The 11,341-nt window shown below is 43.8% G+C and overlaps 1 long non-coding RNA gene across 3 annotated transcripts in view; it reads left to right on the top strand.

Moving 5' to 3' along the window:
* The window catches only part of LOC132649443 (uncharacterized), a 268,684-nt gene that overhangs the window by 10,575 nt on the left and 246,768 nt on the right, over nucleotides 1-11,341 (top strand). The gene's annotated exons all lie outside the window — the stretch shown is intronic.

Genomic DNA, 11,341 nt, shown 5'->3' with positions numbered 1-11,341 from the left:
GAACCAGGGTCCTCATCAAGCTGTTTCTACTTCACTGATTCTTTTCTCCTGTAGCTTGTTTTCTAATTTTGCAGATTCTTGTTCCATCATTATATTTTCTATTTTTTGTTTTCCAGAAGTTGCTCCATTTTGCATTTATTTCTGAAGTATAAATTAAGGTTTTTGGTTGGAAGCCTTCCTTACTTTGATTGTAAGCATTTATTCTCCTCCTCCTCCTCCTCTTCCTCCTCCTCCTCCTCCTCCTCCTCTTCCTCCTCCTCCTCCTCCTCCTCCTCTTCTTCTTGTTCTTGTTCTTCTTCTTCTTCTTCTTCTTCTTCTTCTTGTTCTTGTTCTTCTTCTTCTTCTTCTTCTTTTTAAAGAGATTCTCTGTGCAGCATTGGCTGTCCAGTACTTGCTTTATAGACAAGGCTGATCTTGAACTCAGAGAGATCCACCTACCTCTGCCTCCCAGAGTGCTGGGATTACAGACATGTGCCACCATGGCCACCTTACATTTTTCTCTTAATCATCCTTTCACCTGTTTATGGCAGAATCTTTCTTTTCTGGAATGTTATTTTTAATGTCTGTTTCAAAGAATAACATTTACAAGGAAAGAGTATCTTCAGACATTCTAATTTACCATAGGAGAAAAGCACATAGAATTACGTCTTTTACATTTTTATTGTTACATGTGTATGGATGTTTTGCTTAATGTAGGTGTGTGCACCATGGACAAACCAGGTGCCTGTGGAGGCCAAAGGAGGATGCCAGGCCCTGGAACTGGGGTTGCAGATGATTGGATGCCCCCTGTGGGTGTTGATTATTGAACTTGGGTCTTCTGGAAGAGTGTCCAGTGCCTGTCATCACCCAACCATCTCTCCAGCCTACTTATAGGTTGTTTCTTTGTTTAGTTAACAAATCTTAGTATCTCATGATTACTCAGGTTGTCCAGGAGACCTTTACATGGGTCAGCAGATAGCAATTTTTGTTTTCAAATTCTAGCAGACCTAAGAGATGAATACAGAGCCCCTGATTCCTGATCACCTTTGAGATTTAGCAGTGAATCCCTTGGTGATTTGAAAATCACATCAGTGGTAGCTACTCACAGGGCTGAGTGGAAAGTTTTTCAGGCCATGGCTCAGTACATAAAAGAGGTAAATGTTTAAAAATTATTTTTGCCAGGCAGTGGTGGTGCAAGGCTTTAATCCAAGCAGTTGGGAAGCAGAGGCATGAAAAACTCTGAGTTTAGGGCCAGCCTGGTCTACAGAATGAGTTTCAGGAAAGCTTAGAGCTACCCAGAAAAACCATGTCTAGAAAAACCAAACACAACACGCATGGAAAGAGCATGCCACAGGTTATTGCTCTTTCCAGAGTGGGTGTTGCATGCTGCCCCCTCAGGACTGGCCATCTGTGTGCTTGTCTGCTCTATGCCAAAGCAAACAAACAACACACAACAAAAACTGTTCCAAAACGTAAACAAAATGCAACAACAAAGACCTGCCTTATTGACAGACAGTAATGCACTGAAACTAAGGAGATGACTTCACCTTTCCTCCTTTGAGTTGTTAGAAGATGGTTTGTGAAACGGCTCTTTCCAGGATCTGTCATTTGAAAACTTTCAGAACACATCACATATTTCTGTGTGTTCTGCTGTCTAGGAAGGCTCCTGGTCTTTGTTTGAGAGTTCACCCTGTAAGGAGGAGGAAAGTGGGAAGAGAATGGGCCTTGTCCCTTCAGAAGCCCGCCCTTCTGTCATGGCTCCTGCTCCTGCAGGACCTGGTTTCTGCAGGGGACCACTGCTGCATCTGTCTACGCTGGGGAACTCTGCCTGCTCCTTAGTCTTTTCATATGTCCACAGTGCCTTATTGTTGTTGTTGTTCTCCTCCATCCGAGTGGATCATAGTTCACAGTGCTTTCTCTACCAGAATTTTCAGCTGGATGAGCTGAGAAAATTATTTTTCCATCTTTCCCTCCTACTTGGTGTTCAACTTCTCCCAAGTTTCCCAGAGTCAAACCATTAGCTTCAACTGTGTTTTTGAAACTAATTCTGAGCTGAAATCTCTGTGTTTTCTGTAACATTATCATTTCCACTTTAGTAATAATTCTTGCAGAAACGTGACTTTCATATCTGGACAATGCTCTCTGAGCTTCTACCAAAGTGCCTCTGTGGCTGCAGTATTGTCCCCCTGACTTAGAAGGCTCCTGTCACTTTGTCCCTCTGCTTGTTGACACACAGGAAGGGGTGAGTACTCATGACGTGTCTGGTGAGTTTTGGCCATCCTATCAGGCTCCCAGGTATTTTCAAAGGGAAGTATTTCCGCAATTGCAAACATTTCATTCTTGTCTATTTCTTGGAGGCCTTGGATACCAGAAGCTATCCAAGACATCTGCTCAGTTGTTCTACCCAGTTGCTATAGGCCTAAGATTTTCACGGTGTTTCTAAGACCTGGTGTTCATTCTTGCACATGTTAACGTATTTTTAAATTTTCCTATCAAATCCTCATTCACTAAACAACTATATGGAAGGCCGGATGCTATTCAACACTGAAATGTTTGATTGTTTCACATATATCTCATTTCACATTTACTTCTGTTGTGGTCAGATAGCATGGCCTTCATGATATCTTGTCATTATACATTTTTTCATTTTTTAATCATTCAAATTGACCTTTATCACTGAGCATGGTATTAGCTCAGTGATAATACCATGAGATTAGAGGCATGTTCTCAGCACTTGGGAGCCCGAGGCAGTCAGATCTTTGTGAGATTGAAGCCAACCTTGTCTATATAGTGGGTTCTGGGACAGCCAGAGCTATGTGGTGAAATCCTGTCTTAAAAAACAACAACAACAACAACAACAAACACCAAAAGTTTTATTGTTGATTGTCCCACATATACTGAAATAGAAGATACACTTTGCTGTCCCAATTTAGAGTGTTCTAGAAATGTTAGCAAAAATAAGTTGGGTCTTCTTGAATGTTGCTCAGTCACTGAGAAAGGAGTGCTGAGGTCCCCAGCTCAAATGGCACATTGGCATATTCATGTTTCCTTTGGTTTGTGCATCTTGAAACTTTATGATTTCATGTAGGGTGACCATTGCTTTCTTCTGTTTTCAGCAAAAGCTAGTGGGACCTGCGCCCACCATGTGCTGTCTGGACACTCAGAGACCTTCAGCAGCTGAAGCAGGGCAGACAACCACAGTGTCAAGTCAGTGCCTTGCAGTAGTCCTGGGCCTGTAGCCAGAGGGGAAGTGTCAGTGACTAAGTATGTGAGGTTTCTTCATATCCTCCCTGTCCCTGTCCCTAGTCCCCAGTCTTGGCTGGCCTCATCTCCCCCCTTTTCCACTTTCTTCCCTGTCCTACCCCTACTGTCCAGAACCCCCACCCAAGTCCTTCCTTTTAGTCCTAGCTTTAATCCCCTCTCCTCTGCTGGAAACTCTCAGCCTCACACTCTTCCCCATTATCTGCCTTATCCAAGCTCTAACCTCCAATGCCCTGTTTTTATTTTAATTATTATTATTTATTCACTTTGTATCCCAGCCGTGGGCCCTGCCTCAACTCATCCCTAACTACCCTCCCTTTCTATTCTCCCCTATGCCCCTCCCCTCATCCACTGATAGGGGAGAACCTCCTCCCCTTCCATCTGACCCTACCCTGACAGGTCTCTTCAGAACTCCATTGTCTGCATTGTCTTCCTTTGTGGCTTTGCAAGGCTGTATGTCCCAGAGAGTGGTGATCAGAGAGCCTGGCACTGAGCTCATGCCAGAGACCCTCCCTGTTCCACTACTCAAGTACCCACTTGGATACTGAGTCTATGAGCTACATCTGGGCCAGGGTTTTAGGTCCTCTTCATGCATGTTTGTTGCTTGGGATATCAGTCTCTGCAGGGCCAACTTTCCTTTCTCTCTCTCTCTCTCTCTCTCTCTCTCTGTTGGTCTCCTTTTAGAGCTCTTCTCCCCTCCAGGTATTTCTACCTTACCCTTCTGTTATAAAATTCTGTGCATTTGATCCAAATGGAGGGTATAAGTCTCAGCCTCTGTTTCAATACCTCCATCAGTAGAGTCTTTCAGAGGCCATCTGTGGTAGGCTCCTGCCTGTTCCCTGTCTTCTCCTGCTTCTAATGTCCATCGAGCTTGCCCTTATGAATGAGGATTAAGTAGCTTCCCTAGGGTCTTCCTTGGTTAGCTTCTTTAGGAGTATAGATTTTAGTATGTTATCCTATGTTACATGTCTAATAACCACTTATGAGTGAATTTATACCATGTGTTCTTTCTGCTTCTGTTACTTCACTCAAGAGAATCTTTTCTAGATCCCACTATTTGTCTGCAAATTTCATTATTTCCTTATTTTTAATAGCTGAGTAGTTTTCCATTGTGTAAATGTACTACAATTTCTGTATCCATTCCTCTGTTGAGGGGCATCTGGGTTGTTTCCAGATTTTGGCTATTTTGAATAGAGGTGCAAAGAACAGGGTTGAGCAAATGGAGAATTTAACATAGTAAAAATGGCCACCTTTCCAAAAGCAATCTACAGATTCAATGCAATCCCCATCATAATACCAACACAATTCTTTGCAGAACTTGAAAGAACAATTCTCTATTTCATATTGAAAAAAATGCCAGAATTTCTAAATCAATCATGTAAAATAACAGATCTTCTGGAGGTATCTCCATCCCTAATCTCAAAGCTGTACTGTAGAGCAACAGACATAAAAACTGCCTGGTACTGGCATAGAAACAGAATAGTGGATCAATGGAATTGAATAGAAGACCCAGAAATAAACCCACACACATATGGATATTTTATTTTTTACAAAGAAGCCAAAACACTACAGTGGAGAAAAGATAGTATCTTCAACAAATGGTGCTGGTCTACCTGGAAGTCTACATGCAGAACAATACACATAGATCCATATTTGTCGTCTTGCACAAAACTAAAGTCCAAGTGGATCAAAGACCTCAACATGAAACCAGACACTCTAAACCTGTTAGAAAAAAAGGGAAGAGCTTGTAACTCATTGGAACAGGAGACAACTTCCTGAACAGAACACTAACAGCACAGGCTCTAAGATCAACAATCAAAAATGGGACCTCATGAAACTGAAAACCTTCTGTAAAGCAAAGGACATTGTCATCAGAACAAAACAACAGCCTACAGATTGGGAAAGGATCTTCAGCAAGCCTGTATCTGACAAAGGGCTAATGTTCAGAATATATAAAGAACTAACGAAGTTAAACACCAACAAAACAAGTAATCCCAGTAAAAAAAATCGGGTACAGAGCTAAATTGAGAATTCTCAATAGAAGAATATTGAATGGCAGAGAAACACTTAAAGAAATGTTCAATGTCCTTAGTCATCAGGGAAATGCAAATGAAAACAGCCCTGAGATTTCGACTTATTCCCACAAGAATGGCCAAGATAAAAAACTCAAGTGACAACTCATGCTGGAGAGGATGTGGAGAAAGAGAAACCCTCCTTCATTATTGGTGGGAATGTAATCTTGTAAAATGACTTTGGAAATCAATCTGATGCTTTCTCAGAAAATTAGGTATACTGCTACCTCAAGATCCAGCTATAGCACTCCGAGGCATATGTATGAAATAGGCTCAACTATACAACACCAGTGCCCTCGGTGACCCATCCTCACCCCCTCTTGGCTTTGGGGTGGGTGTGGTACTGCCTGCTGGCTTATTCTTTATCTCACCTCACCGCTGCCTTCATGCTCTCTCTACCCTTGGAGGCCTCACACTGCTTGTTCTCCCTCTGAAACCTTAGCTCCCTTTGCACTGCCTTAGTTTCCTTCTTGCCCTGCCCCCTTGCCTTGCTGTACTCTCTGCCCCATCCCCAGAAACAGCTTGTTCTGCCTATGCTCCTGCAACCTCTGGCCTGGCTTACCATGTCCTCACTCTTAGCCTTCTTCACTCTCACACACCTCTGCCGTGAACTCACACATCTGTCCTCGTGCCATCCTTTCCCACTGACCCATCAGCCTCCCCTCCCCTTGCTCCTCCTCCTCTTCTTCATCATCCCCACCTCACTTTTTCTGTTTCTTCACTGTCTCCCCTCACCACCTTCCTCCCAACTCCCCCTCATAACACTCCTTTCCAATTCCCCTGGAACTCCTGTCTGTCCTTCTCCCATCCACACATTCCTCTCCCATTCCTACTCACTCTTCCTGTTACATCCATTTCCCCTATTCCCTTTACCTTCTCCAGTCCCCTATTCCCCAATCCCTTGTTGCTCTGTGAACTGCCTGGCAGAAATGAAAATATTCCCACCTTTAGCTGCAGCACTGAAGAGTGAGGTAGGAGGATCTCTATGTATTGAAGTGCAGCCTGGTCTACAAATCAAATTACAGGCTGCCAGGGCTCCACAGTGAGACTCTATCTCAAAAAACCAAAATACCAAGTGAAACAAACAACAGAATAAAAATGAAAGAAAAAAAGAGAAACATTGATATTCTAAAGAGATGCTTGTGTCTGTCAATCCATCAAATTATGGAAACATGGTCTCCAAAAGATGGAGATTTCCCTGAGCATCTCATGCTGGGAGAAGGAAAGGCTCCAGCCCCAGGGGCAGGTTGTTTCCTGGGAAAAGCTCTCACACAGCTCTAGCAACTTGCCAGACCACTTACAGGCTGAAACTGGAGGCCACACTAGGATGCTTCAAAGGTGGGCAGGGCCACAGCTTGACTGGGCAACTTAGATGTACAAATCCTTGGTTTCTACTTGAACCTTAGTCTTATTGCAGGACTCCAAGATGGATTTGGGGGTTCACTGGATCATCTGTCCCTCTTCCCAATGTGTGCACGATTGTCAAATTGAGATAAAATATGTACTGAACTAGAGAGGGTCTCAGAGGGAACCACTGTCTTTACCGAACACATTATTCCTTGCTTCGGGCTCCTTTAGTCCCAACAGTTGGATAATGGCCCTGTTTTTATTCTAATATTTTTTAGGGAGTGAGAAAAGCTCTCAAAATTAAGTATTATCTCTGTGAAGTCTGAGTCCTTCAATTATCAGGAAAGATAGAGTAATAATCTGTGTGTTCATTTTTGAGACTGTATTTTAATTTCAGTGCTTTCCCCTTCCCTTCTCGTCCCCTAAAAGCTTCCCACATTCCTCTCTCTGCTCACGTTCAAATCATGGCCTCTTTTTCCATCAGTTGTCATTTCATGCATATATGTATTTGTATATACATTCCCAAGAAGAACCTTTTGAGTCTATGCAATGTTACTTATATGTATGTTTCCAGGGTTGACCATTTGACACTGGACAACCAATTGGTGTGCTCTTCCTGGAGAGGACTACCTTTCCTGCTCCCGGGTTTACTCCTTTGCCTACAGTTCTTTGTGTCAGTGTCCCCGACCCCTGCAGTTTGCTATGGTCAGTGCTACCCTCTTTGTTCAGCTCACATTTAGGCAGTCTGGTCAGGGAGTCTTCATTGGTGTAGCTTCTGATGTTACTCACGGCAAAGTCCCTGATCCTCGGGCTCTTACAGTCTTCCCAGCCCTGGTCTGCAGTGCTCTCTAAGCAGTAGTTGTAGAATGTTGTGTAGATGTCTCCATTGGGACTGGACTCGACTCCTCTACTTTGATTGGTTGTAGGTTTCTGTAGTGGTCTCTGTTGTAAAGAGATCTTTTCTGGATGAGTATTAACAAGTACACTTAAGTGTGTGCATAATGACAAATTTTATAGATTGTTGTTGTAGATGGGTTATGATGGTTTAATGAGGAAATAGTTGTAGATTATCCTCCAATAACCATGATTTTACTAGCACTGATGAGTTTGCAAGTTTTCCAGTACCAGGCATGGTATCCCTCATGCTGAGCAAGCCTCAAGATCAAGCAGAGAGCTGCTGGTCACCACCAAGGTATTTGTTCCACTACTGCACCCTCAGGGTTCTCATGCCGTACTGGTTGTTGCTGTGGTTTATAGGCATCTTAGTTGTGTTAGACTGTTGGATGCTTCACTCCTTGGAAGCTTGTATGGTCGCTTTGGCACCATGAAAGTCCTCAAGGAAGAGGCTTCAGGTCCGTTCCAGCTCAGAGGCTTCTGGGACCCATATATGAGGTACATGGTGTCTGCATCAATAGAGACTTACCTTCCCCTTCTGCAGGACAACCCAAGGAAAACGCAATAGGCTGGATGTTTGGGGAATTTCATAGTCCAACAACCACATAGAGAGAGATCCTCTCATGTGATATTGCAGCTTTTCTTAGGGAAATTCTTGGCGGGAATGCTATCAGTCCCGCTAAGAAAAAGTTCATCAAAACTATTATGTATATAATATAAAATATAACTATATATAATATAGTTATATGCTCATGTGGTTTTAATTAATTAATCAATTAATTAATATTACCTGTGTTATAACTTGGTTGTTTGTTTGGTCATTTTTTGTACATAGTTAATAGTATGATTCCACCCAGCTTTTTCAGCCATCCATACTGTTATTTTTCCTCCCTCTCTCCTTTTTTTGTATTTTCCTCCCTCTCTTTTCTTAATGAGACTTTCTTTTTCTGTTTTCTCCATCATCATCCATTTTATCTCCCTATTTTTCTTTATCTATGTTTTAAAGATAGGATCTCATATGAAAGGATTTTTTATTGTAGAAGGGGATAGGGGAGAGAGAGAAATGGAGAGGGGTGCTCAAGGGAGATACACACACACACACACACACAGGGAAAGAGAGAGAGATAGAGAGAAACTGAGGATGTGACAAAGAGTGGCTGGAGGTGCACGCAGGACTGGGCTGGGCAGAGAGTGGGTCATGAGACTAGCAGTTTGGCAATCACCTAACAACACAGGGGTCAGGGGCTTAATCTGGCTGAGCCTGAGAAACTCAGTGCCTGGTACTAGGGCTTTAGCAGCAGTAAGGCCAAGTTCTTACAGAGGGAATCTCATCCTCAGGAAAGGACAGAGACAGACAGGCAGCTTCAGAGTGGAGGTTATAAGAGGAGCAGGAGGTCGGGCAGTGGGTCATGAGTGCCTCCAAGAGACTGCAGGTTTGCAGCTGGAGGGCAGTGGGATGGAAGGAGGCAAAGCTTACCTAAATGTCGGTGGTGGATGTCCTTACAAATGATCAGTGAGCTGAGAGCATGTTGCAGATGCAGTGGGTTGACAATAGAGTTGAGTGGGGATCCCAGTGTGCAAAGATACCAGGTTTGCCTCCTGTATTTCAGAACCAGTGATATAATGTATAAAGATAGGTGCCATGCAAAGATCCGGTAAGGAAAGACATTTATTGTAGGAGGGGGGAGGGGAGAGTGAGGAAGGGAAAGGGGTGCCACAGGGAAAGAGAGACAGAAAGAGAAAGAGAGAAAGGGAGAGGGGTGCCACAGTGAGAGAGAGACAGAAAGAGAAAGAGAGAAAGGGAGAGGGGTGCCACAGGGAGAGAGAGACAGAAAGAGAAAGAGAAAGGGAGAGAGAGGGGTGCCACAGGGAGACAGAGACAGAAAGAGAGAGAGAGAGAAAGAGAGAGAGAGAAAGAAAGAGAGAGAGAGAGAATAAGGCTTGCCAGATAAGAAGGAAATTAGTGCCTGCATTTACAGAACAGAAGAACCCTCTCCTGTCTAAAGAACACCACTATCTGGTGCCATCTCCCCAGAGGCAGACTACATGGGCCTGGGAGCAAGGGCAGCAGCTTCCATAGCTCCCCACCCAGTACCATTGCCAGGGTCCTCCCTAGAGGACAAGGTGCTCCAGCCCTTAGTAGCTGAGGTGTCTTAAGGCATGAATTCACATTGCTACCTGGTGTAAAAGGGTGTAAAAGTGTTTTTTGGATGGAAAGTGGGGAAGGATAGGTGGTGAGGGAAGGGAGCTGAGCAGGCTGGTGTGTTGCTATGGTGTTCTTGTGAAATGGGTACAATTTACCCTTGTTCCTTCAAATGCTGATTTCTCTACCCCACTGTCTGGTTTCAATCTGGACAACTGCATTGTGTTCTAAGTATCACCTTTCTCAAATTTGTGTAAACATGGTACCATTAGTGTTCTGTGTTGTCAATAAAAACAATCAGCCAATGTGAAGCAATAGAGAAAATAGGGTGGGACATCCTGGTGTGGAGGGAGGAGAAAGAGGAGTGGGGGAGGGGAGATCCAAGATGAGAGGACCTGGAATTATTAGGAGAAATTTCCTGTCCTTTATAGGACTAAAAAGCAAGCATAATGTGGGAAATCTGAATGGGAGGAAGCTATGCAGGCTTGGAGGTTTAGGATGGAGTAATTACTGCCCAGCATTGTGCTCGGGTTAATTAAATAAATCCTAGTCTCTGTGTGGTAATTTGGACAAACAGCTGGCTAAGGAATAGCTGCTGTTTAACAAAAAGATATATCAATATCAAATATTAATTATCATCAACACTGGTGGCTGATGAATCACATGGAAATTGAAGCTGAGCCTGGTGGCACAAAGCTGTAATCCTACAGAGAGAAGTGATTGTTGCATGTTCTGTAGTGTGGCAAATGGTGTGAAATCCTGTCTTAAAACAAGAGCAATAGAAAAAAAATGAGCAAGTGGTTGACTGTGGCTGCCTTGTCCCTCGAATCATTTATTGTGATCTGCTGGAGAAAAAGCATGGGAAGGTGGGAAATATAGTTTGAGGGCAAAGAGGTCCTCAGATGGTTAAGGGTTTTTGAGGTATTTCAGAGGAAGGCAATCTTCATAGACTAGAGTGCCTCAAGTCCAAGGGAGCTGTCTGAGTCAGCTTCCTGACAAGATCTGGCCTTGTGCCCAGATCATCACAGCCTAGTGACGCTGTGCAGGCTTCCTTTGGATCCCAGGGTAGCTGAGGGCTGAGGGTTTGACCCGTGATAGCTCTCTGGATTTTTCCTCCATGTTTGTTCTCCAGGAATACTTCCTAGCTTGTTTCCTGGCAGAGAAGGAAGTGGAGCAATGTCTGTCTTGCATTAAGGAAGGTCTAGGAGCTTCCCAGCTGAGGACTGCTACCTTATGATCCAAGAGTGTGATGGATCTCCTTCCCCCATCCTCACCCCTCCTTCTACAATTAGGCCATTGCAAATCACCTGCCGACAGCAAGGACCACAGATAGTGAGAGATCTAATAGCCACAAAGGCCCTTGAGACCCCTTCAGAAGCCCCAGTCTGTTTGGATAACCTGACTCCATGACAGGCTTCATTTTCAATTTTGACTGACTAGGCCTGTTTCTTGAAATACAGAAAAAGAAAAATTCCTGCAAAAAACACCGTTCAGGGGCTTAAAGGTCAACATATGGGCTCAAGGCAAGCACAAAGGTCAGCAAAGTCCCTAGCAACTCTGGAAAGTCCCTAAGGGTCTGAGTAATCCTAAATCCCCCCATACCTCCTGAGTCACTACCAAACCGTCAAAGTAACGGTTACTTCTC

The sequence above is a fragment of the Meriones unguiculatus genome, chromosome 20 (assembly GCF_030254825.1).
Source record: "Meriones unguiculatus strain TT.TT164.6M chromosome 20, Bangor_MerUng_6.1, whole genome shotgun sequence".
NCBI lineage: Eukaryota > Metazoa > Chordata > Mammalia > Rodentia > Muridae > Meriones > Meriones unguiculatus.
The sequence above is the reverse complement of the archived record's forward strand: the minus strand, read 5'-3'. Positions and strand labels throughout refer to the sequence as shown.